This window comes from Pogona vitticeps, chromosome 2 (assembly GCF_051106095.1).
Source record: "Pogona vitticeps strain Pit_001003342236 chromosome 2, PviZW2.1, whole genome shotgun sequence".
In the NCBI taxonomy this organism is placed as follows: Eukaryota; Metazoa; Chordata; class Lepidosauria; order Squamata; family Agamidae; genus Pogona; species Pogona vitticeps.
Window position 1 is genome coordinate 23,525,681 of NC_135784.1, and position 27,792 is coordinate 23,553,472.

Consider the following 27,792-nt stretch of genomic DNA (forward strand, 5'->3'; position numbering starts at 1 on the left):
AGAAAGAAAGAAAGAAGGCCAGCAGGCAGGCAGGCAGGCTGACTAAGCCATCCCTGACATTGGGTAGGATGACCAACTGCCTCAGGTGGGAGATGCTGAAGGATGATCATGGGGTGCTACAAGATGTAACGGTGGATGCTCCATAGCCCGCCGAATGGTTTGGTTACTTTGCTACCTGCTGTAGGGGGACACTTTTCCACTGGCAGTGCTGACATAAGATGCCACTATCACGCCAGTCAGTTTCTACAGGTGGAATGACAGAAGAGATATTTTTATTCTTCCACTCTTTTTCTTCTTTTGCTTGAAACGTATATACATCATTCAAACGGAAACTTCTGCAGGAAGGTTTGTCGCCGTAAACATCCAGGACAGTCAATAGGATAACAACAGAAACAACCACAGAGTAAGACAGCCAATTCTAATATTATAATGTTCTGATATTAAGATGTTCAAAAGTCGGCACTAGGACTTACAAGAGCACCAACTAATTAAAGATTAAATGCCTGCTGGAAGAGAAAAGTCTTTGAACAAAGATAGAAAAACTCAGAACCTGGAGCAGACAAATTCGGTCTTCATGTTTTCTGAATTTAGGCCTTCTCTTGAAAATCCTTTTCCCATAACAACCTCTGTTTGGTGATTTTTCCAGGCTTTTTATGGAGTTCTGTACATGTTTATCCCCACATTATATTTTTTTAAAATTTATTTTAATTTAAAAATATTTCCCCCACTTTTCTTCATATATATATTAAAAAATAGTATGCATACAAATACTGAAAAGGACCAAACAAATGCATTTAACAACATAAAAAGACAGTCAACAACAGCAGAAACACATTCAAAGCAATGAAACACAACCATCCGTTTAAAACACCCAATCAGGGAGACCCGTCATTAAGGGAAAGCCTGCCCGAAGGGAAAGGTCTCTGCCTGCTTCTGGAAGGACAGCAAAGATGGGGCCAGGCTGGCCTCCAGTGGGAGGGAGTTCCAGAGTCTGGGAGCAGTTCATGTACCCAAGAAACATACCTGTCAAAGCGGTGGGGCCGAAAGAAAGGCCTCTCCCAATAATCTTAACATCTAAGCAGGTTCAAAAGACACAACAGGGTCCTGGAGATAGCTTGGACGCCTATCCTCAGGCTTAGTTATGGGCGATGAACGCTTTCAGCTAACACACACTGACAGTTGCGGTTCCACCCTCTTCTCTTTGGGCCCTACATTCCTCTCCAAGGACCCTCAGTTTGGCCCTTGGACTGACCAGGTTTCTCCATTCTTCTGCCAGCTTGGAATCTCAACGAAGACGCCCGGTAGATCTCCTTTGGGAGTGCATTCCACGCTACAGTTCCCTGTGTCTGAGCCTTGCAAAACACCTTCGCTTGGGCCTCTGGTTGTGCAAAGCCAAGAATGCTTTACTAACTCCCACAGGAAATGCCTCCGGCACATCCCCCATGTAGATTCCCGGGCTGGTACTGCTGTCACCGGCGAAGCAGACAGAGAGAGAGAGTGTGCAGACTCGGGCACAGCCTTCCGAGTGAGCTCAAGGCTATCCTGCACTGCGAGTGATAAACTGGATTCCTGCCAACTCTAGCTCATGCTCTTGGCAACAACACACTGTTCTGCACGTGAGCCATTGTTTTCGTAAATATTGAGTATTTTGAAGAAGGAAAAAGTCAGGTGTTACTATAACTATACTGTAACCAAGATACAGTGGTGCCTCGCTAGACAGTTAACCCGCATGACAGATTTTTCACTAGACATTGACTTTTTGCGATCGCTATAGCGATTCGCAAAACGGTGATTCCTATGGGGGAATTTCACTGGACAATGTTTGGTCCCTGCTTCGCAAACCGATTTTCGCTAGATAACGATTTTGACAGCTCCCTCCACGCTCGCAAAACAGGTGTTTTCGGGATCTAAGCTTTGCAAGACAGCTATTTAAACAGCTGATTGGTGGTTCGCAAAGCGGCTTTCCTATGGCCGACCTTCGCTAGACAACGACGATTCTTCCCCATTGGAACACATTAAACAGGTTTCAATGCATTCCAATGGGGAAATGCTTTTTGCTAGACGATGATTTCGCTAAACAGCGATTTCAGTGGAACGGATTATCATAGTCTAGCGAGGCACCACTGTATAATAAGTACAGTGGTAAATATTAAGTGACTCCCCTACAAGTCTAACTAATTCCTTTTTAAAAGTAACTTTCCTAGTTCACTTACTCTTCCTCCCCTTAGACTGCTTCTCAGATTCCACCAAATAGGTTTTTTCACTTTCTCTCCTAATCTGGTACATATTTATAACATTGCTCCGAGAGCAGAGGTTCCTGGCTGCTCAGCTAGGACTGGGAGTCGAAATCCTTACAATGCCTCCCAGGAAAACGGCCAGCCCCAACCTCCTGGAATGAATGTGGCTGATGGGACTGCATGCCTTATTACTGTACACCTCTGGACAGCCGACATGGCCAACTTCTGAGTGCAGCAGGATTCCCATATCCATGGGGGTCCTACTGTATTCAGTTCCAAGACACACACGCCCATGGATGCTGAAAAATGCGGATTATAGCAAACGCTATTAGAATACCAAATGCTATACAGTGGTAACTTGACTTACAAACGCCCTGACCTACGAACGTTTTGAGTTACGAACAGCTCCAGATGCAAAATATTGCTTTCCGGCCCTATTTTTGACCTAAGTTCATCTTAGGTCAAAAGAAGAAGAAAATTTCCCCCTAGTGGTAGAGTATGGATTAACCGGCTTTGCATTAGTTCCTATGGGAACTTATGCTTTGACATACGAACCGTCCCTTGACATAAGGACAAAAACAGCCGGAACGGATTAATCGGTTTTCAATGCATTCCTATGGGAAATGCTGCTTTGACTTACGAACATTTTGATTTACAGCCACCGCTCCAATACGGATTAAGTTCGCAAGTCAAGGCACCACTGTACTGTACATAGCACGGTCACTGGCTCCCTCTAGTGGCCAATTCTGGTAACTTCTTTGTTAGAAATATATATTCTTGAGGTTATTATTTTTAATATTTTAAATATTTTCAAACTGTGGATAAGTGAATCAGTGGATACTGATCCCGTGGATAAGGGGGTCCAACTGAACTTTATACCTTGAAAACTCTATATGGGCTGCTATAAGTCAGAACTGGTTCGATAGCACATGGCACATAAATACATAAAGACACACACACTTCTATTTTAGGAAAAAATAAAGCCATCTTTGTTCTTCCACAAGACAATTCCTGATGTGGCCACATGTTAAGTCAAGCATAGAGAAGAAAGCCACCATACCATAACAGTGCACAGCTCCAGTGTGCTCTTTGATACAGCCAAGAGAAAAACACCAGCCTTCCCAGGAACTGAAGACTTTTGTACTGACATATCTAGGAATTCAAAGTATTTTTCTCCAACCCAGTTCCCAGGGACATGACTGCACCAGGAGGCTGCAAGTTTTATCCTCTGTTTGAGTCTCCTTTCTCCTTCTCGCTGCTCACCCACTTTCTGACATCCATTAGGGCTGAACAAAGAGAACAAATAGCTTCCTAAAGAGGACATGACAGCATTCACTTAATTTTCTTTTGAAAACAATGAAAAGCCCAAAGCAGCCGATACAGCAATATCAAACATAAATGATATAAAAAAATAACAATACAGTTATATGAATAAATTTGTGAACTAGGAAAAGATACTCCAAAATTATTATTTTTTTAAATGCAGCATTTATAAATATTCAATAAAACTCAAGCATAAACAGTTCAACGAGTGGTGTGTTGAAACACCCCCCATAAAAAGACCCCCATAGTAAAGCAGAAAGTTACACCCAGATTTGAAAATACTGTTCGGGTTTTTTTTATGACAACCCCCAATATCACGCCCCCCCGCTTCAACTGTGAGATTCAAAGTATAGTGATGATCACCTATAAGGATAATTTCAATAAAAGACTGATTGATTGATTGATTGATTGATTGATTGATTGATTGATTGATTGATTGATTGATTGACTGACTGACTGATTGATTGATTGATTGATTGATTGATTGATTGATTGATTGATTGACTGACTGACTGACTGACTGACTGATTGATTGATTGATTGATATCCTGCTCCCATTAGCACCTTGGCGCTACTCTGGGTGAAGAGCCTCGTGACACAGTGGTTAAACTGCTGTACCCATAACTGCAGCCCAAACTGTGTTCACGACCTGGGGTTCCATCCCAGGTAGCAGCTCAAGGTAGACTCAGCCTTCTATCTTTCTGAGGTCGGTAAAATGAGTACCCAGCTTGCTTGGGGGGGGGGAATGTGTAGCCTGCATAATTTACTTGTAAACCGCCCAGAGCATGCTTGAAGCACCATGGGGCGGTATATAAGCAACATACTTTGCTTTGCTTTAAAAGCAACTTACAATTAACCCTTGAAAACAGGTGATGGAGACCAATCATATAAAAACCAGAGTGGACGGAGGAAAGGTGATCAGCTTGTTCGATGTCAAAAGCCTCCCTGAAAAGCCAGGTCTTTAACTGCCTCCTAAATATTAACAGGGAGGGAGCTAAGGCATTGCTCCTCCAGAAGCTGGTTCCATAAAGTCGGAGCCACCTTGTGAAGAAGGCCCTACCTCTTGTAGAAGACTTATGGGCCTCCCTCGGGTAGGCCACCCGGAGAACCCTCAATTGAGATTTTCTTGTGGGTCGGATGGATGACATGAAGGAAAGACTGAATTAATTGGCAGCATAACTGGTGTTTTGCAACTCCAGGACAGGCAAACAGGGTTTTTCAAGTTCTCTGTTTCGCCTCCAGTTTTAGAGGCAAGATGTAAGAAGCTTCCACCAGACCTTGACAGATGGGAGAACTGATCCCAAAGAAACAAAATGAATTTTAATGAGGAAGAAAAGTAAAGTCCCAGGGTGTGGGAAATGAGGTGTGCAAATATAGAATTGGTGACAGCTGGCTCAGCAGCACTACCTCTGACAAGGACCCAGATGTCTTAGTAGAACATAAGCTAAAGATGAGCCAACAGTGTGATGCAGCAGCAAAAAGAACCAATGCTATACTAGGATGCATCAACAGAAGTATTGTATTGGGTCCAGATTGAGGGAAAGTAACAGGACCACTCTACCCAATTTTGTTCAGACGTCATCTGGAATACTATGTCCACTTCTAATCAGCACGGGTTAAGCGGGGTCTTTAATAGCTGGATTACGTCCAGAGGAGGGTGGCCAGGGTAATAAAAGGTCTAAAAACCAAGCCTCAACCAGCTCAGTTCAGGGAACCAGGCATTTTCAAGCTGGAGAAGATTTGATAGCCATCTTCAAGTATTTGTGGAAGAGGGACCAAACTTGTTCTCTCCAGCTCCCGAGGGTAATATTTGAAGAATGGATCCAATTTACAGGAAAAAAGGGGCTATCTTGACTAAACATTCCAGAAGAGCTTCCTGAGAGCAAGAGATTTTCTGACAGCGGAAAAGACTGCCCCGGGGGGCTCGTGAATTTTCCCTTGCTGGAGGGTTTTCAAGTGGAGCTTGGATAGCTGCCTATCAGGTATGCTTCACAGTGGATTTCCTTTGCTCCCATGACGCTTGGGGTCCTTTACTGGCTCTACACACAGTCCTACGATGATCCTATGATTTTAACCTGCTGTTTACAAAACCAGTGAAACCATCAGTCTATCCAGCCCGGTTGCAGTTACGTCCGAGACGGACAGCAGCGACTCACAATCCTGAAGTGTTTTCCCAGCTAGACAAGCCAAAATTCTTCAGGGATTAAACCTGTGACTAAGAAATCGTGCAGTGATAGAATGATAGACAAGGAGGATTCAGGAGATTCTCTGCCTGGCCATGGAAATACACTAGGGGTGGTGGTGGTGGGAAATGGTAAAACTACACTTTAAATATCTTCTGTACCCTGAAACTACCGGACAGGAAATAACATACTGTACACAAAAGCCTGCAAGTTTCCATTTGAAATGTAATACAAACTCTGCAAAAGATTAACCATCGGAGTATTCGCGAAGGCTTTCACGGCCGGGATCTAATGGTTGTTGTGGGTTTTTCGGGCTCTTTGGCCGTGTTCTCTCCTCCTTATCACAACAATACACCCACAACAAAAACACACTGGTCACCATAATCACCCATCTCCTGAAAAGGACAAAAGCTGATCTCACACAGCCATAAATACTCAAACAAACTGCACCAGAGCACAGAGTGCTATCCTCTGAAGATGCCGGCCACAGAGACTGGCGAAACATGAGGAAGAACAACTTTCAGAAAATGGCCAAAGAGCCCGAAAAACCCACAACAACCATTAACCATCAGAGTTTGGAAAATGTCCTTCTTCCCAATCTACAGCTCCCAGATTGTGCTCCAGGGGATTTTGGAGAGTTGTAATCCAGTATAGTACCTTCTCCGAGCTGCATAGATCTCTCTGTAATTAACTATTACAGTAGTGCCACACATAGCGACAATAATCGGTGCAGCAAAAATTGCTGCAAAGCGATTTTGTCATTATGCGATTTTAAAAAGCCCATAGGAATGCACTGAAACCCCTTCAATGCGTTCCTATGGGCTTAAAACTCACCTTAAAGCGAAAATCCTCCATACGGTGGCCATTTTTGCTGCCCGGTAAGCGAGGAATCCACACGAAAACACAGCGGATGGCCATTTTTTTAACCTGGCGGCCATTTTGGAACCGCCAATCAGCTGTTAAAAAATCATCACTTTGCGATGATCGGTAAGCGAAACAAGGTACCAATCATCGCAAAGCGATTTCCCCCCATTTAAAACATCGCAAAAAATCGATTTCGTCGTTAAACGGGGCACCCGTTAAGTGAGGCACCACTATACTTTAATGCATTTTATTTATATTCATTCTTTCTTTCTCTGGCATTTCCATTCCACCTCTCTCTACTCCTGCATAGCCCTACAAACACAGCATTCAGATTTTCTTTTATTGCTTTCTTTCCACCCTAACCCATCCCTTCTTCCTTTTGTGCCTTGACTTTTTAAAAAAAATTCTAAGCACGAGGACAGGAATTGTCTTTATCGATCTCTTAAACCATTCTGGGAGCCTTTTTGTCTGATGGGAATGCTTTAAATAGACCATATTTATTATTCATTTAGTTTTAAAAAGGGACTAACAAAGAAGGGCAAACTAAGGTACAGTAGATGAGGAGGATGGCAGGGATGACGACGACGACAATATGAACATAAGAAGGTCAGTTTTTAAGATACAAAGCCAGGGCTTTAAAGATATACATTCTTAAAGCTGCAGTACAGATAAATCGGCCAACTGATTACATAATAAATTGACTCAAATTCAATCACACCCATAATCCATCTAGCGAGATCTTGCAAGAGATACTTGGGTGGGATTGGGAGGGAAATAATTAAATGATCAATAGACTAATCAATGTATTGAATGATGACCATTTTTACAATTCCTTAGAGTAATAAAAATAAGGGAACTTTATTTTTCCTTCTGTTTATTCAGCCTATTATTTTCTCTAGCCAAATGATTTCTTTTAAAATACCTATTTCTCTTTCTACTACATACTTCACATGTAAATTCTTGAATTAATCATTATTCTTGCATTCACTCAAGCTCTTTGTGTGAGCAGAGCGTGTAGGGAACCATTCTTGTTGAACCTGTTAGGTGACCCTGTTGAATCTAACATACTTAATGGCATTTTTGCAATCAAGTGACTCGGCTGAAAATAATACAATATTAAGCTGGGAGAGAAAAAGGAGGCGCATCTTTCAGAATCCTTGCCATGCTCGATGGAGCTTTGTACTCTTCTAAAGAGGCAACTCTTCTGAGCTCCAAACCCAGGATTGCAAACAGTGACTAGCAGCAGCTCCCTAAGATCCCAGAAATTGTTTATTTTCTATAGCCCTATCTAGGATGTGGGAGATTAAACCTGTGGCCATTCAAAGCAGAAGTACTGCCATGTTCACAACACCACCCTTAAGTAGCATCCACGGCCATCATAATTAGGATGCCTTCCACTGAAATAAGACTACTATACTAAGCTGTTCACATAATGGTAATTTATTACGATAGAATCCCTGTATCCATGGGGGACTGTTTCCAACCCTGCCCTGCAGATGCTGAAGACCGCAGGTACTAGCAAATGCAATACTTAGCATGATGGTAAAAGAAACAAAATCCAGAAATACTGTACATATTTTTCATGATGTATTTGCCAGAACTGACCACTAGAGGGAGCCAGAGACCATGCTATGTACAACATGAACACAGAGCATAGTCTCTGGCTCCCTCTAATGGTCAGTTCTGGTAAAAACATCACGAAAATACATATTTCTAGTTTTTTTCCTTTTAATATTTTTTATATTTTCAGACCGCAGGTAAGTGAAACCACGGAAACTGATTTTGTGCATATGAGGGTCCTACTGTAATGTGTAGCCGATTCCAACGCAGATGATGGCTTGTGTTTTCAGCCGAAAAACTAGCCTTTATTCATCTGGAAACTAATGAGTAGTGGATAGCAAACAGTAGACAAAATGGCACACAGTTGTGGAGCCAGAGTTTGATTCTCCACTGTGCCTCCTGTGCATAGAGTCAGCCTGTGTGGCCCTGGGCAAGCTGAACAGTCCCAGGGTGCCCACCGGAAGAAGGGCACTGTAAACCACTTCTGAGTATTGCCATCAAAGAACCCAATAGCAACTTTGAAGACTTTTCTAAGGGGGTCCCCGTGTCAACCTTTGCAACACAAACAACATTTTTGTGCCTCCTAAACGCTAAAAGCTTCGACCCAACTCCGGAAGGCAGTGGAAGACAGGAGGGCCTGGCATGCTCTAGTCCGTGGGGTCATGAAGAGTCGGACACGACTTAACGACTAAACAACCAAAAAAAACAACTAATAGGTTTCATTTGGCATAAGCCCTCATGGATTTCTTCCAATGTGTAAACTTATTTATTGAGCCTCTTGGTGCAATGGCTAAACTGCAGTACTGCAACCAAAACTCTGCTCACACCCAGGTTCAATCCCAGATAGCTGGCTCCAGTTTGATTCATCCTTCCATGGTCAGTAAATATAGTGCCCAGCTTGCTGGGGATGGGGTGGGGATGCTTAGCCTGCATATTTAAACTGTAAAGTGCCCAGGGAGTGCTTTAACTGCTATGGGGTGGTATATAAGCAGTTTGCTTCTTTTTTTTTTTTGCTCTTCTATTTATTTATTGCTCTTATTTACTTTCCTCCCATTTATATGCTGTTGTTCTCTCCACAAAACAGTACATGACAAAAAAACAGAATATATCGTTGTTTAGTTGTTAAGTCGTGTCCGACTCTTCGTGACCCCATGAACCAGAGCACGCCAGGCCCTCCTGTCTTCCATCGCCTCCTGGAGTTGGGTCAAAAGAATATATCATATACAACCATAAAACACTTTGTATAAAATGCAATAAGACCTAGCAAGGACATTAATAATTCTGCCTTATATATATCTAAATGGTGGAATAGCAGTTCCTAGCCTCTGAAGGCCTTTCAAAAATAAATCTGCCTTAAAGTTATCACTTTATGGCCAAAATTTTGTTTTTTATACTAGTAAGTTGCACTAGAGTAGACCCACTGCTTCAATGGATAGTTATGCAACTCTTCTGTAATTTCCATTGATTCAAGTAGATCTATTCTATTTGTGATTTATGCTTAACGAAGTTGCAGCTAAAGTAGGCCCCTTTGAATCAGTGAAACTTAAGGAGGAGCTAACTCATCAAATCCCCACAGATTCAGTGGGCCTACTCTAGTATGATGTACTAAACTAAGCACCAGGATTTTGGCCTATGAATCTTCCGAACTGGTTCTACAATCCACAAAGAAGAATCATCATGCAATGTCAAGTTGATTCTGATGACTTCACAGCGACTCCTTCCAGAGCTTTCCAGGTATGGAGTACTCAGAAGTGGTTGTTGTGGGTTTTTCGGGCTCTTTGGCCGTGTTCTGAAGGTTGTTCTTCCTAACGTTTCGCCAGTCTCTGTGGCCGGCATCTTCAGAGGACAGCACTCTGTGCTCTGGTGTAGTTGGCTTTGGGAGTGCAGTACTCAGAAGTGGTTCACCGTTCCTTTTTTCGGCAGACACTTCTGGGACTATGTAGCTTGTCCGAGCCTCTTCTTCTGGCAGGCACAATGGGGAACTGAACTCCTAATCCTTGGTTTCACAGCCAAGCACCTAACTCACTTGAGCTATCCAGCCAGCTCACAAAAACAAATGTAAAATAAAACTTATTAGTCTTTAAGGTGGCACAAAACTCCGACAACTTTAGAGGAACTGTAAAGAATCAAAACATCACAGCATCCTCTTCTATTCCCCTAGGCAACGTTCTTTCTAATTTATGGCCCCAGCGGACAGGGCTCCACCCTCAGTGCTTACGGCTCCCGCTGCAAAAAGAACTAAAGGGGTAGAAATACTGGCGGTGGATGCACATGCCTCACATAGTAGCGCGTCGCCACACAGCTTAAGGGAACTTTGCCCCTAGGCATTCCAGGGCACCCTCGGAAGGTGAGGTGGACCGCTCAAAGATCATCGTCCTCAAACTACAACTCCCAAGATCCTCCCTGGGAGGGGAAGACAGCGGAATCGGCATTCAGACGTAATGAAGCATCTCGAGATGACTTTGCAGAAGTAAACGTGCAGGAATTCGTCACCCAACAACTTTGTTTTTTAAAAAAATCCACTCATCAACACATACCTGGACATGAAAGGGGAACTCGTCCACATTGGTTAGTGAGCGTCTTGCCCAGAAGGAATGGCTAATCACTCATCCAGGGAAGCACAGAGAAACGGATGCTCCTAAAGGCTGGTCTAGCGGTAGAGGGAAGTGACCAAGAGGTCAAAAAAGAGGAAGGCTGAGTGTGTGTGTGTGGGGGGGATGAACATTTGCTCCATCGAGACAGCCCAAAGGAGTCATCATCATCTCTACTGGGCAGGGACCAGCCTCAAAAGAGGACGCTGAGATGCAGGGCTAAGCCTCCGGCACCAGGAGATTCCTGGATCAATTCATTGTCCCAAACAGAACAAACCCATCAGACTAGGGTCTGTACATACAGGGGGTGAAAAAGGGTTCACGCTTATTTTTCTCTTGCATAACCCAGCTGGAAACCTGCCCTGGAAGGATCCCAGGAGGCATGGGAGAGGATGAGAAAAGGGGGGGGGGAATCATGACAAAACACACACACACACACATTGTGAAGGGATCCAGAGCATCCGTGAATTCCTCTCTTTCTCTCTTTGCCCACTGGCGTCGTCAAAATGCTCAGACTGTCGGGCCAGAACGTTTTATTGAAAGATCAGCCAACGTCAAGCAGGGATGTTGGGGCACCGTTTATCATTCACCGCCCGGTTGACTGGCCATGGCAGCAGTTTGTGCCAGATATCCCTGGCGGGTGCAGGATCCTGGACGACTGAACCAAAAGCTTGAATTCATTCATCCTAGAGGGAGATGTGGTCTTTTAGATAGCTTGGACCCAGGCCATTTAGGAGGCCTTTATAGGTTAAATAAAACCAGCACTTTGGATTGTGGTCGAATAGACCAGATGGGTGGGATATAAATCAAATAAATAAGTAAATAAATAAATAACTGATCGGTGGCTATAACTGGGAGGTTTATGTGATCCCTGTGATCAGCCGCAGTTCGCAATCTGGCTGCCGTGTTTTGGACGTGCTGAAGTTTCGAACTCTTTCCCAAGGCAGCTCCATGTAAGAAGAGCATGTTATAGTAACCCAGCTGAGATGTGCCCAGATCACCAGGGCGAAGCACAAGGACTCATTAGCAATAATGATCTTCCAGCATTCCTCGCATAGACACACCTACTAATTTCCCTCTGAGCCCCAATCTTTAAAACAATGGTGTGTGGTGGGGACACAGCAGATTTGCTCAATATACTTGCGGGAATGTAAAATATCTGAAAACTAGCTTGACCTCAAATGAACAATGAAGATTCATTAGCATTACAAAACACTCCCTCTGGGCAGAACTGAGAACTGCCAGAACTGGTTTGTTTGTACTGATCTACCTGGCTGTCTCTACTTCTTATGACCTTCCCCAGGTACCATTGAGTGGGCTTATAAATCTTCCCTCCTTTGGTCATCACAGAACTTCACCATTCTTGTGGCACTCAATTTGAAACATTCTTGTAAGAGCTGGAAAGCATATTTTATACAAAATTCCCCCCCCCTTTTTTTTTTACAGAATTCAAACAATAATGTGAAAATTACACCCATTGCCTCGAACTAGGGTGGCTGTAGCTGTTTAAGGTTTTGCAGCAATGAATTGGTTGTTTGTATCTTCCTTCACAGTCATTTTGAGCGTGCACAAACATGCACACACACGCAGACACACACACACACACAAACACACACACACACACATACACACACGAGCTTTCCTTCTCAAAAGGAAATGACATTAGGGAAGTTTTGTGCAAATCAAAAAGACCTTGAGAGGCACAGGGAGATTTATACCTCTTGCTTTTGGATAGAGGTGAGAAATGCCTCCAGATTTTAAAGTACAGTAGCCAGGGTTGTCTAATAAAGGAACTTCTCCAAGCACTCTCTAAAAGAATATTTCCACCTGTCTCCAATTTGATCATAACTTAGCGGGATGAACTAGGAGGCAGATTTTTTTCTATGTTGGCCCCAATAAGCTATTGCTACTTAAATCAATTATTTAAAAAAAATCCCTCTGGTTTATGTAAGTCTGTCACAGTTCCTGGGTTAGACCATTCTGATAGCCACTCTGCCACCCTATCCTTCTTTGCCTTGAAATGAGAACACTCAAGGAAGTGATAAGAGGTGGTGGACCAGATCTACCCGAATCACCCGACATAGCCAGCAGGGGCGGCTGAGGGGCCTGACGCCGAGGGAGGCCCGGAAGGAAAAAAACAAGAAATCAGGCCTTCTCAGCAGTGGCCCCTCGGCTGTGGAACACCCTCCCCACCGAAATTCGGCTGGCACCCTCGCTGGGCATTTTCAAAAGCTAGCTGAAAACTTGGCTATTCAAGCAGGCCTTCTCTTCAGTCAATTAATTCATTATTATTTCTTATTTCTCTTCTTTTATTCTTGCCATCTTGGGACTGTTTGCTTTAAATTAATTGTTAAAATTGTAAATGTACGATATTATACTTTGTATCTTTTTTTTTAATGTAAAACTGTGTATATTTTAAATTGTTTTTATCTTTTATGTTCTGAGCCGCCCAGAGTAGACTATGTCTAGATGGGCGGCATATAAATACAATAAATAAATAAATAAATAAATAAATAAATAAATAAATAAATAAATAGACCCATCACACCTAACAGGCATCGTTTTATTTATCTATCTATCTATCTATCTATCTATCTATCTATCTATCTATCTATCTATCTATCTATCTATCTATCTATCTATCTATCTATCTATCTATCTATCATTCATTCATTCATTCATTCATTCATTCATTCATTCATTCGGCTTTTATACCGCCCATCTAGACGAATCTACTCTGGGTGGTTTACAGTCCAAAAAAGGCAATAAAATTAAAACCATCAATAAAAAGACTAAAACAAGCCAAAAACAGAGGAAAAATTAAGTACGGTAGTGGCAGGAGAGACGGCCTGCCTGAAGAGCCAGGTCTTCAATTTACTCTTAAAAACTCCCAACGAGGGAGCCAGGCGGACCTTAGGAGGAAGGATGTTTCCAAAGCGAGGGGCCACCGTTTAGGGCTTTGTATGTAATCATTAGCACCTTGAAATCAATACAGAACCTAATGGGCTTTCTGCTCCCAAACACTCCAACTCTGTCCTACCAATGTTTTCAGGGAGTTTAACGCAACAAACGCCTGCCACCGCACTCATGTCATATTTTCCCAGTCTCAGTAGCCTGGCCAGATGAGGACGGGATCTAATACCGCTACATCCTCTGTACCCTAAAATCCAACCAACAACTAATTGGAAACGATTCAGTTTATCTCAATAGAAAGATAAAAGAAAAAGATCAAAGCAGCGACAGAAACGTAAAAAGGTGAAAGTTCTACACAGTCCCTCAAAATTTGATTTCTTGGTTTAATAGAGCAAAAAGCCCCACTGAGACAGAGGACAACGCGAAAGAAGGAATGACCTAGGAAAATAATGAGGTCTAGTCTACCTGAGGGCATGCCAGCTTCGAGCTGCAGACGAGCTGAAGAGGCGCATCTTGGCATGGCAAATAAGGATCGCAACGTATTTGATAAAGTGATTTCAATGGAAGGGTTAAAACCCTTAATCCAAGCAGCGACACCATACAACAGCTGCGCAAGGATTTTATGCTTGACTATCTCTAAGGCTGCAGGAATCAGCATTAAGCCAATACTTATTCAACGTATTAAAGATATAGACCTTCCGTACTCTCTAGCTTGTGCAGACAGGACTTGCTCGTCACTGTATTTTGGCTTAAATTTTAACATTCCCAAGCCAGTTAACTACCTATACTAAATTACAGCACCGAGATAGCGCTTTGCCTTCTCAAAGGCTAGATTTTACTGCTTTCCCTCAGCCCTTTTAAAAGGGCGTTTTAATAACACCCCGTACGGTGAAAGAATCTTGTCCCTGCGGGAAAGAAATTATTGAGACCTTGGTGCGCATCAGTTTAGAATGCTTCTTATATAGGAACGAACGTATTTGATATCTTGGTTCAATCATGAGTTAATGTACCGGTCTACGTCCCATAGGCTATCTGAAGTTCCTGTTGTCCGGAGAGAATCAAATAATAACACAGTTGGCGGCTAAGTTCTTATTTTCAGCTATGAGAATTCGTAAAATGTTATAGCAAGATTTTATACTATACTATGTATTTATTTTATGTATTAATCTTTGTATAGTCGGGTCTATGACCGCATAATAAAACTTACTTATTTACCGTATTTTTCCATGTATAAGATGCTCCCATGTATAAGACACCCCAATTTTCTAATCCAAAATTAAGAAATCTAAGTGGGGCTTAGCAAGCTCGGGGGAAAGGGATCAAAGTGCTGAAGGATTGCTTTGATCCCTGCTTTCCCCTCCACTTGTTTTTGTTCTCTCCTCAGCTTACTTGTATAAGACGACCCTCAATTTTTAGTCTAAAGATTTTAGACAAAAGTATAGTCGTATACACAGAAGAATACGGTATTTACAAGATGTTTTTAGCCGCACCATTACCAATGGTCTTGACTGGACTTGAAGTCCAGTCAGACCTATCCCACACTCACACTGAAGCTGAGTTGGCTTCCACAGACAGAGTCTCTTCGGGAATAACACCAAGCTGTGGGAAGGCAAAGTTTCCCCCTCCTAAAAGGATTCTGTTGTACCAGACTGTCCTTTACACAGATGAATGTGCCAATTGGGTGACTTGCTACTGCCAGGCACACTTAATTACCTCTTCATTCCTTCTTAATCCCCTTTCATCAGTTATCATGACAACAGACATCATCCTCAGTAGCTCTCCTTCTCATAGCCAAATCTGCATACCCTTAGGTGCGGAAGGGAACTCCCTTCAGGACGCTCAATACACATGAAAGAGTCTTTGAACAGTGGGGTAACATGACAGCATTATTTTGAAATATTCCCTGATAAGGATAAGATAGGAATGTCCGTTCCTTCTTACACTTTCTTCTTTGAAGTGTCTGGAAAAGGAAGGCAAGGTAAATGTTTACTTCACACACGGATCCTTTCTGTTTGTACAGTCAGGTCCCTCTGTGTTCATAGGTTCATGAAGAGGTCTCTCAATTATATTCGGTATCTCATATTTTCCTAAATCGTCAGTTTCTTCACAGTGTGGGATATTGTGCTTCCGGATCCACGATTCAAAACTCTAGGAAATGGTACAGTACAATAGGATGCCCACATTGCGAGCTGGAAAAAGGATGCTAGGCTTTACATAGCAAAGGGCAGCCGGAATGTTGACCACACCAAGGGCAGCAGTCAAGATGGTCTACAGGCTACCTTCTTGTGCTCATTACCATTCAAAAAGCAAAAAAAAAAAAAAGGGAAAATAATAAAATAAAAATAAAATAAAATAAAATAAAATAAATAGTAAAGTGCAGTATGTGAACCAAAGCTAGCAATCCAGATAGGGTCTAGTTAGCACAGAGGAAGTGGAGCTACAATAGGACCCCCTTCTCCACAGGATCAGTATCACATATTCACAGTCTGAAGATATTAAAAATATTAAAAAGTAAAATGCTAGAAAGATGTTTTTCTAAAGATGAAGTTACCACAACTGAGGAAGCCAGAGATGTATAGCATTCCCTATTAAAAGAGCATTTGCTATAATCCGCGTTTTTCAGCATCCGCAAGAAGGGGCTTGGAACAGATCCCCCCACAAATACTGTATTGGTCCTACTGTATTAGTCCATATGACGTGGAAGCAACAGTTCTATGAATCTTGCCTACAATGGCACTGGTCATTTTTGCTGCTGGATCACACTGCTGAGATGGGCCAGGACCATCAATGCCAAGACAAAAAAACGCACACCAATGGCTCACTAATGCCAGCGTGAAAGCACTCATGCTAAAAATTGTAGAGTTAAAAAGGGCCACAGTCCTGGGATGCATCGTGTGTTTCATCTTCTGCCTGGAACATATCCAACAAAAAAGGAGCCCGATGAGCTTGTGTGACAGAGCGAGGTTGGGATAAGAATGGAATTCTGCCGAGTCAGACTGGCTGTCGCTCTGGCTGACTCAGCAGAAAGACAGCGCCAAACGTACATGAAGCGCTGGATCGGTCTTGTATGCCTGCTTCTTGGCACTAATCTTATTACGAAAGCAGACACTGAAAATTCTTTACACAGGAAAAAGAATTGTGATACCCAGGCGGACTAGGGTATGGGTTGGAATGTCTTAAATCAGTGGTTCTCAACCTTGGGTCCCCAAATGTTTATTGGACTAAAATTCCCAGAAATCCTGGCCAGCACATCTAAGTGGGTGAAGGCTTCTGGGGGGTTTTAGTCCAAGAACATCTGGAGACCCAAAGTTGGGAAGCCTTAAATCCATATGTGAACCGATAATGCCTGAACAAATGAACGCAGACCAGCCAGGAGGAGAACCTAGGTTTTCCTCCATGAAAACACCAATTCGGGGTAAAGTGACAAAAGTGGGAATGGGTGGGAGGGAGAGAAGAGGTTGCCATGGCAGCCAGTAATGCAATTCTTCTGTGTGTGTTTAGTCGTTTAGTCGTGTCCGACTCTTCGTGACCCCATGGACCAGAGCACGCCAGGCCCTCCTGTCTTCTACTGCCTCCCGGAGTTGTGTCAGGTTCATGTTGGTTGCTTCACAGACAGTGTCCAGCCATCTCATCCTCGGTCGTCCCCTTCTCCTCTTGCCATCACACCTTCCTAACATCAAGGTTTTTTCCAAGGACTCTTTTCTTCTCATGAGATGGCCAAAGTACTGGAGCCTCAGCTTCAGGATCTGTCCTTCAAGTGAGCATTCAGGGTTGATTTCCTTTAGAACTGATAGGTTTGTTCTCCTTGCAGTCCAGGGGATTCTCAAGAGTCTCCTCCAGCACCACAATTCAAAGGCATCAATTCTTCGGCGGTCTGCTTTCTTTATGGTCCAGCTCTCACTTCCATACATCATGACAGGAAAAACCATAGCTTTGACTATTCGGACTTTTGTTGGCAAGGTGATGTCTCTGCTTTTCAAGATGCTGTCAAGATTTGTCATCGCTTTCCTCCCAAGAAGAAGGCACCTTTTAATTTCAGGGCTGCTGTCTCCATCTGCAGTGATCATGGAGCCCAGGAAGATAAAATTTGACACTGCCTCCATATCTTCCCCTTCTATTTCCCAGGAGGTGATGGGACCAGTGGCCATGATCTTAGTTTTTTTGATGTTGAGTTTCAGACCGTTTTTTGCACTCTCCTCTTTCACTCTCATTACAAGGTTCTTTAATTCCTGCTCACTTTCTGCCATCAGAGTGGTATCATCTGCATATCGGAGGTTGTTGATATTTCTTCCTGCAATCTTAATTCCGGCTTGGGTTTCTTCCAGTCCAGCCTTCCGCATGATGTATTCTGCATATAAGTTAAACAAGCTGGGGGACAATATACAGCCTTGCCGTACTCCTTTCCCAATTTTGAACCACTCAGTTGTTCCATGACCAGTTCTAACTGTTGCTTCCTGTCCCACATATAGGTTTCTCAGGAGACAGATAAAGTGGTCAGGCACTCCCATTTCTTTAAGAACTTGCCATAGTTTGCTGTGGTCCACACAGTCAAAGGCTTTCGCATAGTCAATGAAGCAGAAGTAGATATTTTTCTGGAACTCTCTGGCTTTCTCCATAATCCAGCGCAAGTTAGCAATTTGGTCTCGAGTTCCTCTGCCTCTTCGGAATCCAGCTTGTACTTCTGGGAGTTCTCGGTCCACATACTGCTGAAGCCTACCTTGTAGGATTTTGAGCATAACCTTGCTAGCGTGCGAAATGAGTGCAATTGTACGGTAGTTGGAGCATTCTTTGGCACTGCCTTTCTTTGGGATTGGGATGTAGACTGATCTTTTCCAATCCTCTGGCCACTGTTGAGTTTTCCAAACTTGCTGGCATATTGAATGTAGCACCTTAACAGCATCATCTTTCAAGATTTTAAATAGTTCAACTGGAATGCCATCACCTCCACTGGCCTTGTTGTTAGCCAGGCTTTCTAAGGCCCACTTGACTTCGCTCTCCAGGATGTCTGGCTCAAGGTCAGCAACTACATTGTCTGGGTTGTCCGGGATATCCAAATCTTTCTGATATAATTCCTCTGTGTATTCTTGCCACCTCTTCTTGACGTCTTCTGCTTCTGTTAGGTCCCTTCCATTTTTGTCTTTTATCATGTTCATCTTTGCGCAAAATGTTCCTCTAATATGTCCAATTTTCCTGAACAGATCTCTGGTCTTTCCTTTTCTGTTATCTTCCTCTATTTCTTTGCATTGTTCATTTAAGAAGGCCCTCTTGTCTCTCCTTGCTATTCTTTGGAAGTCTGCATTCAAGTTTCTGTAACTTTCCCTATCTCCCTTGCATTTTGCTTCCCTTCTCCTCTCTGCTATTTCTAAGGCCTCGTTGGACAGCCACTTTGCTTTCTTGCATTTCCTTTTCTTTGGGATGGTTTTCGTTGCTGCCTCCTGGACAATGTTACGAGCCTCTATCCAAAGTTCTTCAGGCACTCTGTCCACCAAATCTAGTTCCTTAAATCTGTTCTTTACTTCCACTGTGTATTCATAAGGGATTTGGTTTAGATTATACCTGAGTGGCCCAGTGGTTTTTCCTAATCTCTTCAGTCTAAGCTTGAATTTTGCTATGAGAAGCTGATGATCAGAACCGCAGTCAGCTCCAGGTCTTGTTTTTGCTGACTGTATAGAGCTTCTCCATCTTTGGCTGCAGAGAATATAATCAATCTGATTTCGATATTGCCCATCTGGTGATTTCCATGTATAGAGTCGCCTCTTGTGTTGTTGGAAAAGAGTGTTTGTGATGACCAGCTTATTCTCTTGACAAAACTCTATTAGCCTTTGTCCTGCTTCGTTCTGAACTCCAAGGCCAAACTTCCCTGTTGTTCCTTTTATCTCTTGGCTCCCTACTTTAGCATTCCAGTCCCCTAGAATGAGAAGAACATCTTTCTTTGGTGTCAGTTCTAGAAGGTGTTGTAAATCTTCATAGAATTGTTCAATTTCAGTCTCCTCAGCAATGCTGGTTGGTGCATAAACTTGGATTATTGTGATGTTGAATGGTCTGCCTTGGATTCGTATTGACATCATTCTATCATTTTTGAGATTGTATCCCATTACAGCTTTTCCCACTCTTTTGTTGACTATGAGGGCTACTCCATTCCTTCTATGGGATTCTTGCCCACAATAGTAGATATGATAATCATCTGAGCTGAATTCGCCCATTCCTGTCCATTTTAGTTCACTGATGCCCAGGATGTCGATGTTTATTCTTGCCATCTCCTGTTTGACCACCTCCAGCTTCCCAACGTTCATAGATCTTACATTCCAGGTTCCTATGCAGTATTTTTCTTTGCAGCATTGGATTTTCCTTTCAATTCTTCTACATAAACGCTATTAAGAGCCTTCTGGGCCTTCTTAGGCATCCTTCAGTCTCGAGAGACTATGGTAATGTGCTCTGAGCTGGAGTGTCCTCTCCAGAGCACGAAGCCTGGGTAAAAGCATATGGAGGATAGGCTGTTACCCAAGCAGCAAATCCCCCCTCTCCACATTGCTGAAATGGTCCAATGGAAAGGCAAGAGCCAATACAACTGGTTAGGAGAAGGAAAACTCTGATTCCAAACCTCCACTGCCTTGGGGCTATATCCACTGATGGAAAAGGCTTCAGGAGATAACCTCGAGGCAAAATCCGGAGCCGGAGTCCCGGAGGCAGTTCGTGTCATTCTGGCAACTCCTGCTCTGATTTAATGTGATTCCTTGCACTCAAGTGTAGTAAGGGATCATATACTGCATGAGGCAACCCTTGATATCTCACTGTTTTAAAGCAGGACGTACTTACTGAAAGTGGCAATGTTGTATATACAGACTGCCAGCAACTTATATGCTCTCCTCCAAAGTCCTTTCCACCCTTACCGTTGGTGAATTCAAGTGTTATGTGCCTTCAAGTTGGTTCTAACTTATAAGAATCCTTACAGGGTTTCAAAGGTATATATGAGAAATTTAAGGAGTGGTTTCAACAATGCCACCCTTCCCCTACACATAAGTTTCTGTGGCCATGTCTCCTGAGTCCCTATTTGAACCCATGTCTCCTGAGTCCCAATCTAACACTCTATCTGCTGCACTACATTGGGCCAAAGTGCTAAAAAAAACCCCACCTTTCTTTAAATTTTAAAAAGATGCAAGAAGGAGTGAGTATGTTGTTAAAACCGGGGTGGGCTACCATGCGAACCCACAAGTGGCTGAATCCCACCTCTGTCGAATATTTCCTGGCAGCCACAAAACCATAATTTACAGAGAAGAGAAGGGCCCCAAATGTTGTTTATAAGAACTCTATATTCTTATAAACAGGAAACTGATACTTGCTTGTGCTGTGATTTTAAAGTCAAGTTCATCTGCTTTATATATCAAGAGTTCCAGGATGCTGGACATAACAATGTTTATTCTCAATCTGGATGAAATATAGGATATACAAAGTAATGATACACAATGTGCCAGGACACTCTGCAGAAGATTTGAAAATCACGATTTTAGAATAGAATTGTTACAAATGAAGAAAATGTATACACATGACGGACACCCACATAAATAGACTGAATACAAGTCTAGGTTTCCGAAGTCATTACCAAAAGTAATGCTTATCTACTGCTACTGTTATTTTCTTCACAACTATCAGACCCATCTCTCATCACAAGACTCAATGGTAAAAATTGTCAATATTCCCTACTGTAACAGACGTGGTTCCCTCTTCTTTTATTTTTAAACATTCTTTTTGTACATTAACTGAATCCTTTGTACACGACTGTTTTCACTCCCCCCTCATCCCATCTCTCCCTCCTCCGCCTAGCATCTGTTTTCTGTCTCCTGCAGGAATGTTTATAGTAGAACCTAACACCAAAAATAGGCCGTAACTTACTGCCTGTGAGATGCAACCACACACCCTAGACTCTTACAGCCAATAAATATTCAGAAGGTTTTAACTTCTAAAATTTGTAATTTATCCAAAATTTCATTTCTTCCCCCCCCCCCCATATATTGTCAAAGTGGACATGTCCATTCAAGTTCACATTAAAATATTATAGTCTTTTTTTAGGTGCCAGATGTTTTTTTATCATTGTTTTGTTTTCTTTCTTTGGATTTTGCCTGATCTGCTTGCACAGACTGACGTGACTACCTCTTCTAAAACTCCAAAGTAAGATTTGTTTCTGTGGCTTCCAACTTTCTCAGGTGCACCTGAGAACTGCACAGTACATTTTTTGTGTGAAAAAACAAACCCTGAACCTTGGTTTTCTATAAAATGAATGACACAACTTAATGTTACAACATCTTAAAATATGGGACGGTCTGCCACAGCAGCCAGATGGAATTCACAGAGCAAGCAGTTTAAAAACAATTACGTACATGACAATGGTTAAGAGGCACGGCCTTTCCAGTCTCTGAGAAAATGCCTATTGTTATTGTAAGGGAATGTACATGGTGAAACTTTTATTTTTGTTTTGGTTCTTTCTGGAGATCCTCTTTTACTTTCATTTTTTTTTTCATGCAATGGTCCTTTTGTTTAACATGAATGGGACTGGCTCTTGGGGATTATTTTGTTTCATATTTCCCCATTCATTTTTCCTGACACTAGTTAGCCAAAAGCCCTAAAGAACCCTTAAAGACTACTTTACTTCAAAAAATCAAGAGCAAGGCAGGCAACAAAGAATCAATCCAAAAGCCATGAAGAATCTGTGAAAACCATTTTTTAAAAAAAACAGGCAAAGAATTGATCCACTGCAAAACAGGCAAGCGTACATGAGAAGGATAATTTAAAATTCACAAAACATACACTTTTACCAGAATAAATGCACAATAAATTAACCAAATAATATTTCTAAAAAATTAATCTAAGAGGGAAAGCACACACCATACACACATCGGGGAGAAACACCAAGATAAAACAAAATCACACATGGAGACCTCTCTCCCAAAAAAGAAGCAAGCAAATAAAGGCAAAAAATAATAATAAAATAAAATAAAAATTCCCCAAACCAAAATTCCCAAAAAGAGAAGCAAACAAATATATAAGCAAAAAAGTAAATCAAAATTCCCCAAACCAAGACTAGAATATTGAGAAATTTCATCTCTTTCCTACCACTTGAGTCCATCATTCAGACAGGCGTGCAGAGAAGGCCCCAGGTGCTATCACACAGCTTCTCAGAAGAACAACTGAAGCAAACTACTCTCCAACCAGCCCGGTCCTTTTAAAGATTCAAAATTCCTGCTCCATCTCAGGCATTCTGATTGGCTGTTAAGAGCAGCCTTCAGACTACTATTAGATATAACATTTCCCAGTTAATTTGACAGACAAAGGTTGAAAAAAAGATAGAACAAAAGAGGGAAACAGAAAAGAACATGAAACGTTTGGGCAGCCTCTTTCGTTTGGATTAATCATCCACATTCCAGAGACTCTTTTTTTGGAAACTGATTAAAAAAACACAAAAATGAATAGAAAGATTCTTCCATGTTTTTTCCTTTCATATTTAGACCAAAATCCTGCCCCTACATAACACTTCTCAGTATTAGCCTTGCAGTAGCTCTCCTGACTTTACCTCCAAGTCACTGTTAAGAGACACACTGAAAAATAAAGATTTCTTTATACAGTGGTGCTTCGCATTACGAGCGCTCCGTTTTACGAGGAAATTGCTTGACGTTGAAGGTTTTGCAATTGCAAAGGTTTTGCGATGTTTCCTATGGGGGAATTTCGCTTTGCAATGATCGGTTCCCTGCTTCAGGAACCAATTCTCGCAAAGCGATGATTTTCGGCCAGCTGATTGGTGGTTTCAAAATGGCCATCGGGTAAAAAACATGGCTCCCCGCTCTTTTCTGGGATGGATTCCACACTGCACAGGCAGCGAAAATGGCTGCGCTATGGAGGATCTTTGCTGGACGGTGAGTTTCAAGCCCAATCGGGTTTTAATGCATTTCTATGGGCTTTTAAATTTCGCATTACGACGTTTTCATTCTACAGCGATTTCGCTGGAATGAATTAACGTCTTAATGCGAGGCACCACTGTATTTGGAAGAATGGGCCACATGCAGTCTACAGGTCAGGAATTTTAATAATATTAATCATTTTTTGCTAACTAGTAATAATAACTGTGTGCTCTCAAATAAATTCTAACTTATAGCAATCCTTTCCAGGTTTTTTAGGTATACACAGAAGTGGTTTATCATTCTTTTCTTCTGGGAACTGTGCAGCTTTCCCAAAGCTACACAGGCTGGCTCCTCTCCCTAGAGGCACAGTGTGGAATCAAACTCCCAGCCTCTGGCTCTGCAGGCAGATACCTAAACCAGTGAATCCTCATAGGCATCCTTCAGTCTCGAGAGACTATGGTAACATGCTCTGTATCGAGAAGTGTCCTCTCCAGAGCATGAAGCCCGGGTAAAGTAATATGGAGGATAGGCTGTTACCCAAGCAGCAAATCCCCCCTCTCCACGTTGCTGAAATGGTCCAATGGAAAGGCAAGAGCCAATACAGTGGTGCCTCGCATAGCGATGAAATCGCTTTGCAATGGTCTTTTTGCCATCGTAAGAGCGATCGCTTTGCGATGGCCCCTATGGGGAAATGTTGCTTTGTGATGATCGCAGGGAAGCGATCATCGCAAAGCCCCCATTTTCAGCTAGCTGATCAGTGGTTCAAAATGGCCACAGGGTAAACAAAATAGCCACCCACTATTTTGCCTCACTTTAGAGGCACCAAAAATGGCCGCCGCAATGGAGGATTTTTGCATAAGGTTAGTTTTTAAGCCCATAGGAACGCATTAAATGTGTTTTAATGTGTTTCTATGGGCTTTTTAAAATCGCTTAGCAATGAAATCACTTAGCAGCGATTTTTGCTGCACGGATTAACATCGCTAAGCAAGGCACCACTGTACAACTGGTTCATGCAACCTCCCATGAGTTGGCAGAATGACACGAATTGCCTTCGGGACTCCAGCTCCGGATTTTGCCTCTAGGTTAACTCCTGAAGCCTAGCCTGCTAAAAGAAAGCCAACCACTTGCTTTTTCATGTCCCAGAGGCAGCACAAAAACACAGGGCACTAATCGTTCAGAAGACCAGTCATTTTATTTTATTTTATTGCAGGCTAATTGTAGGTTTATTTGCAAGACTGAACAAGAACAAATAAAAATCATCCCCACCCATTTCAGCTGTCATGTTTCCCAGCCAGTTTCTAGAATGATTGTGCCCTATGAATTTCACACAACTTTTATTCTCTCTCTCTCTCTCTCTCTCTCCAAATATCAACCCATTGTCAGCAGGTGGGACCATTGATAAAAGGAAGGGAGCCATTCCAATGGAGGTATTTGATGCAAATGTCTTCAAGGTACAAACATACAGGGTACATGTAATTATTGTGTACGCACACAAATTGCACGAAATAGACACACAATATGCCTTCAGGCATCCAAGCTTTATACAAACAACTTGAGGAGTCAATGGAGCCGCTTGTCTGTCACACGGCCCAGAAGAGATCTCACCACCCACACCATCCTGGGGAATGACACCCTTCTTACAGTGGAACATTCCTAAAGAAGCCACAGTAAACAACTCTCCCTCTGGCTTCCCACACCTCTCTGCTAAATAGCTCCAGTTGCATCCCTTCCAACACCAACCAATCAGGTAGAGCAACCATCTTCCAAGGACCAATGGAGGAGGAGGAAGAAGAAGAAGAAGAAGAAGAAGAAGAAGAAGAAGAAGAAGAAGAAGAAGAAGAAGAAGAAGAAGAAGAAGAAGAAGAAGAAGAAGAAGAAGAAGAAGAAGAAGAAGAAGAAGAAGAAGAAGGGACAATGAGGACTAGAAGCGAATTTCCACCAGGGAGGTTCCACCAGCATCACACGTGGCCATTTCAAACCCAACCAGGCGAGAGAACATTACTTTCCTCTCTAGTCAAACAGTAAAATCTGCCTGCTCTATAAAAACTAAAATGACAACCTTAATGACTATGCTGCCCAGGGTGATTATGGAGGTGAGACGCACATATGACATTGTGTAAACTGATAAGTACTTATGGTTAAAGATAATGACAGTAATCCTGATTACAGTTAGCAGCCATGATTGCAAACACCTATCATCATCATCATCACGATGCTCGGACCTCAATTGGAGGTGGATCATTAGAGACGTCCCACATCTGCGGTTTCATGCACGCACACCACAACACAGGATGTAGGTGTAGAAGGGGGTAGCCGCGTTAGTCTGTGCAAGCATTATAGGGAAAACAAAATAAAAATTAAAGTAAGACAAAAACATGGTGGCACCTCAAAGACTAATGTGAGCTTTCATGGACAAGGCCATTTCATCAAACATAAGAGAAGGAGACATAACATGGCAAATATTTATACGTGGCATCAAGGATTAGATATCAAAATATAGAGATTGTGGTTGGTTGGTAAGAAAGTCAGTGGGTGTTAAACATTGTGACGATAGTGTTTTTGATATGCAAGTCTTCAGTAGAAGGCTTGTGCTGTGAAGAATGTGAGAACCTCTGTCACAAATTAACAGTGGTAAAGTAACATGAAAGTTAATTAGACTAACTATTTACAGTTGCTGATAAACAACACAGGATGTGTCAGTCCTGATCATAAAAAGATGACCTCTTTCTTTCTTTCTTTCTTTCTTTCTTTCTTTCTTTCTTTCTTTCTTTCTTTCTTTCTTTCTTTCTTTCTTTCTTTCTTTCTTTCTTTCTTTCTTTCTTTCTTTCTTTCTTTCATCCAACTATCACATCCATGCTGGGAGTTGTAGTCCAGAAAGTAACCCACACTTTAAGATCGTGGTTAACACTTCAGAGTAGCATGAGACAAATTTTGCACAGAAAACATTTTTCATTTGATCCCCAGGATTTCCACTTTGAGGTCTGCATAAATATGAGGCAAAAGGCACGTTTTTCTTACAACTTACTGTTACATACAGCACTGATGGTACCTGTCTGTCATGGGTTTGGAGGGAAAGTTCCATCCTATGGGGAGTGGAAGGCGGGACATCAGGGGGAGGAGCTGTACTGTATATATATTTGGGAGCTTGTGTGGAGAGTGAGGAGTGGGAGTCTGTGTGTCAGACTGGGTACAACTGTGTGTCAGTTAGTACCTACCTGATAGGTTCAGGTTTCTTTATAGGTAGCCAGAACTGATAGGTTCAGGGTCTGTGCTTTACTTTAAAGTGTTCTGCGTGAACACTACTGTTGTATGTATGATTGAGACTAAGCCACGTTACAGTATCTTATTTACCTGATCTTTTTATTTACCCTGTTTGTTATTTAAATAAACCTTGTTCTTTTGTTTAGTAAAATCCATTCCTGGTCTGTGTGACTCCTTATAGGGAATAGTTGGTGGCAGCATAATTACAGGGTGGTATACTCCAGTAGGTCTGGGGTTGTCACATTGATTGGTGTCCAGCGTGTGGGATACGACTGGTCCAGTTGTCCAGTGGTCCAGCAAAGCCTTGGCAAGTGTGCCCAGAGCAAGGGGGGTCTAGTCAGGGACAATCTGAGGGCGCGTAGGTAATCTTCTAGGCTTACCTCACGGGGAGGTACGCTAGTGGAAGAACGTGCCAACTCAGATTGGGGAGACTAGATTAGGGAGCTCTGAGGCAACCCGTTTTGGCGGGAAAGGGCTGAGGCAAAGCTGCGTGAAGTAACAGTGATCTAGCCTGTCTGCTGAGAGGCCTAGCAGAGGGGGTGGATTCTGCCTGGCAACAGTTGCAAGTTAGTGCTGAAGGAACAGCAGCAATCTATAGAAGGCTGCTTCTGAGGCAAAAGGAAAAAAGCCGTCGTTTTATTTTGAGGCTTGACTTTTGAAGGCAGCCTGTTCTGGGGGGATTATGCCCTTGACTCGAAGCCAAATGGCAGAAATGGGTGAAGTGAGAGATCCACAGGTAGACCAAGGTTCTGAGGAGGAATTTGGCTCAGTGCAGGATGAGAACACGGGAGAACTGACCCCAGAACTCAGAAAAATGCTCCGAGCCCAACTGCGTGAACTGAGGGTGAGGGAACTGGCGTTTGAAAGGGAAGTGAAACAGAGACTGTTGGAAGTAGACAAAATGGTGTTTGAGCTGAAGAAGATGGAAATAATGAGTAGAAATAGGAATAACAATAATGGTGAAGGGAAG

At 42.5% G+C, this 27,792-nt stretch overlaps 1 protein-coding gene across 2 annotated transcripts in view; it reads right to left on the bottom strand.

The window, feature by feature from the left end:
- The window catches only part of AGPAT1 (1-acylglycerol-3-phosphate O-acyltransferase 1), a 79,895-nt gene that overhangs the window by 32,238 nt on the left and 19,865 nt on the right, over positions 1–27,792 (bottom strand). The window contains exon 1 of one of the 2 annotated variants that reach the window (XM_072988605.2): positions 1,024–26,587. The exons of the other annotated variant lie outside the window; for it this stretch is intronic. The gene's annotated coding sequence lies outside the window, so the exon portion shown is untranslated. Of the gene's footprint in view, positions 1–1,023; positions 26,588–27,792 lie in introns of those variants that run through there. 2 annotated transcript variants of the gene reach the window in all.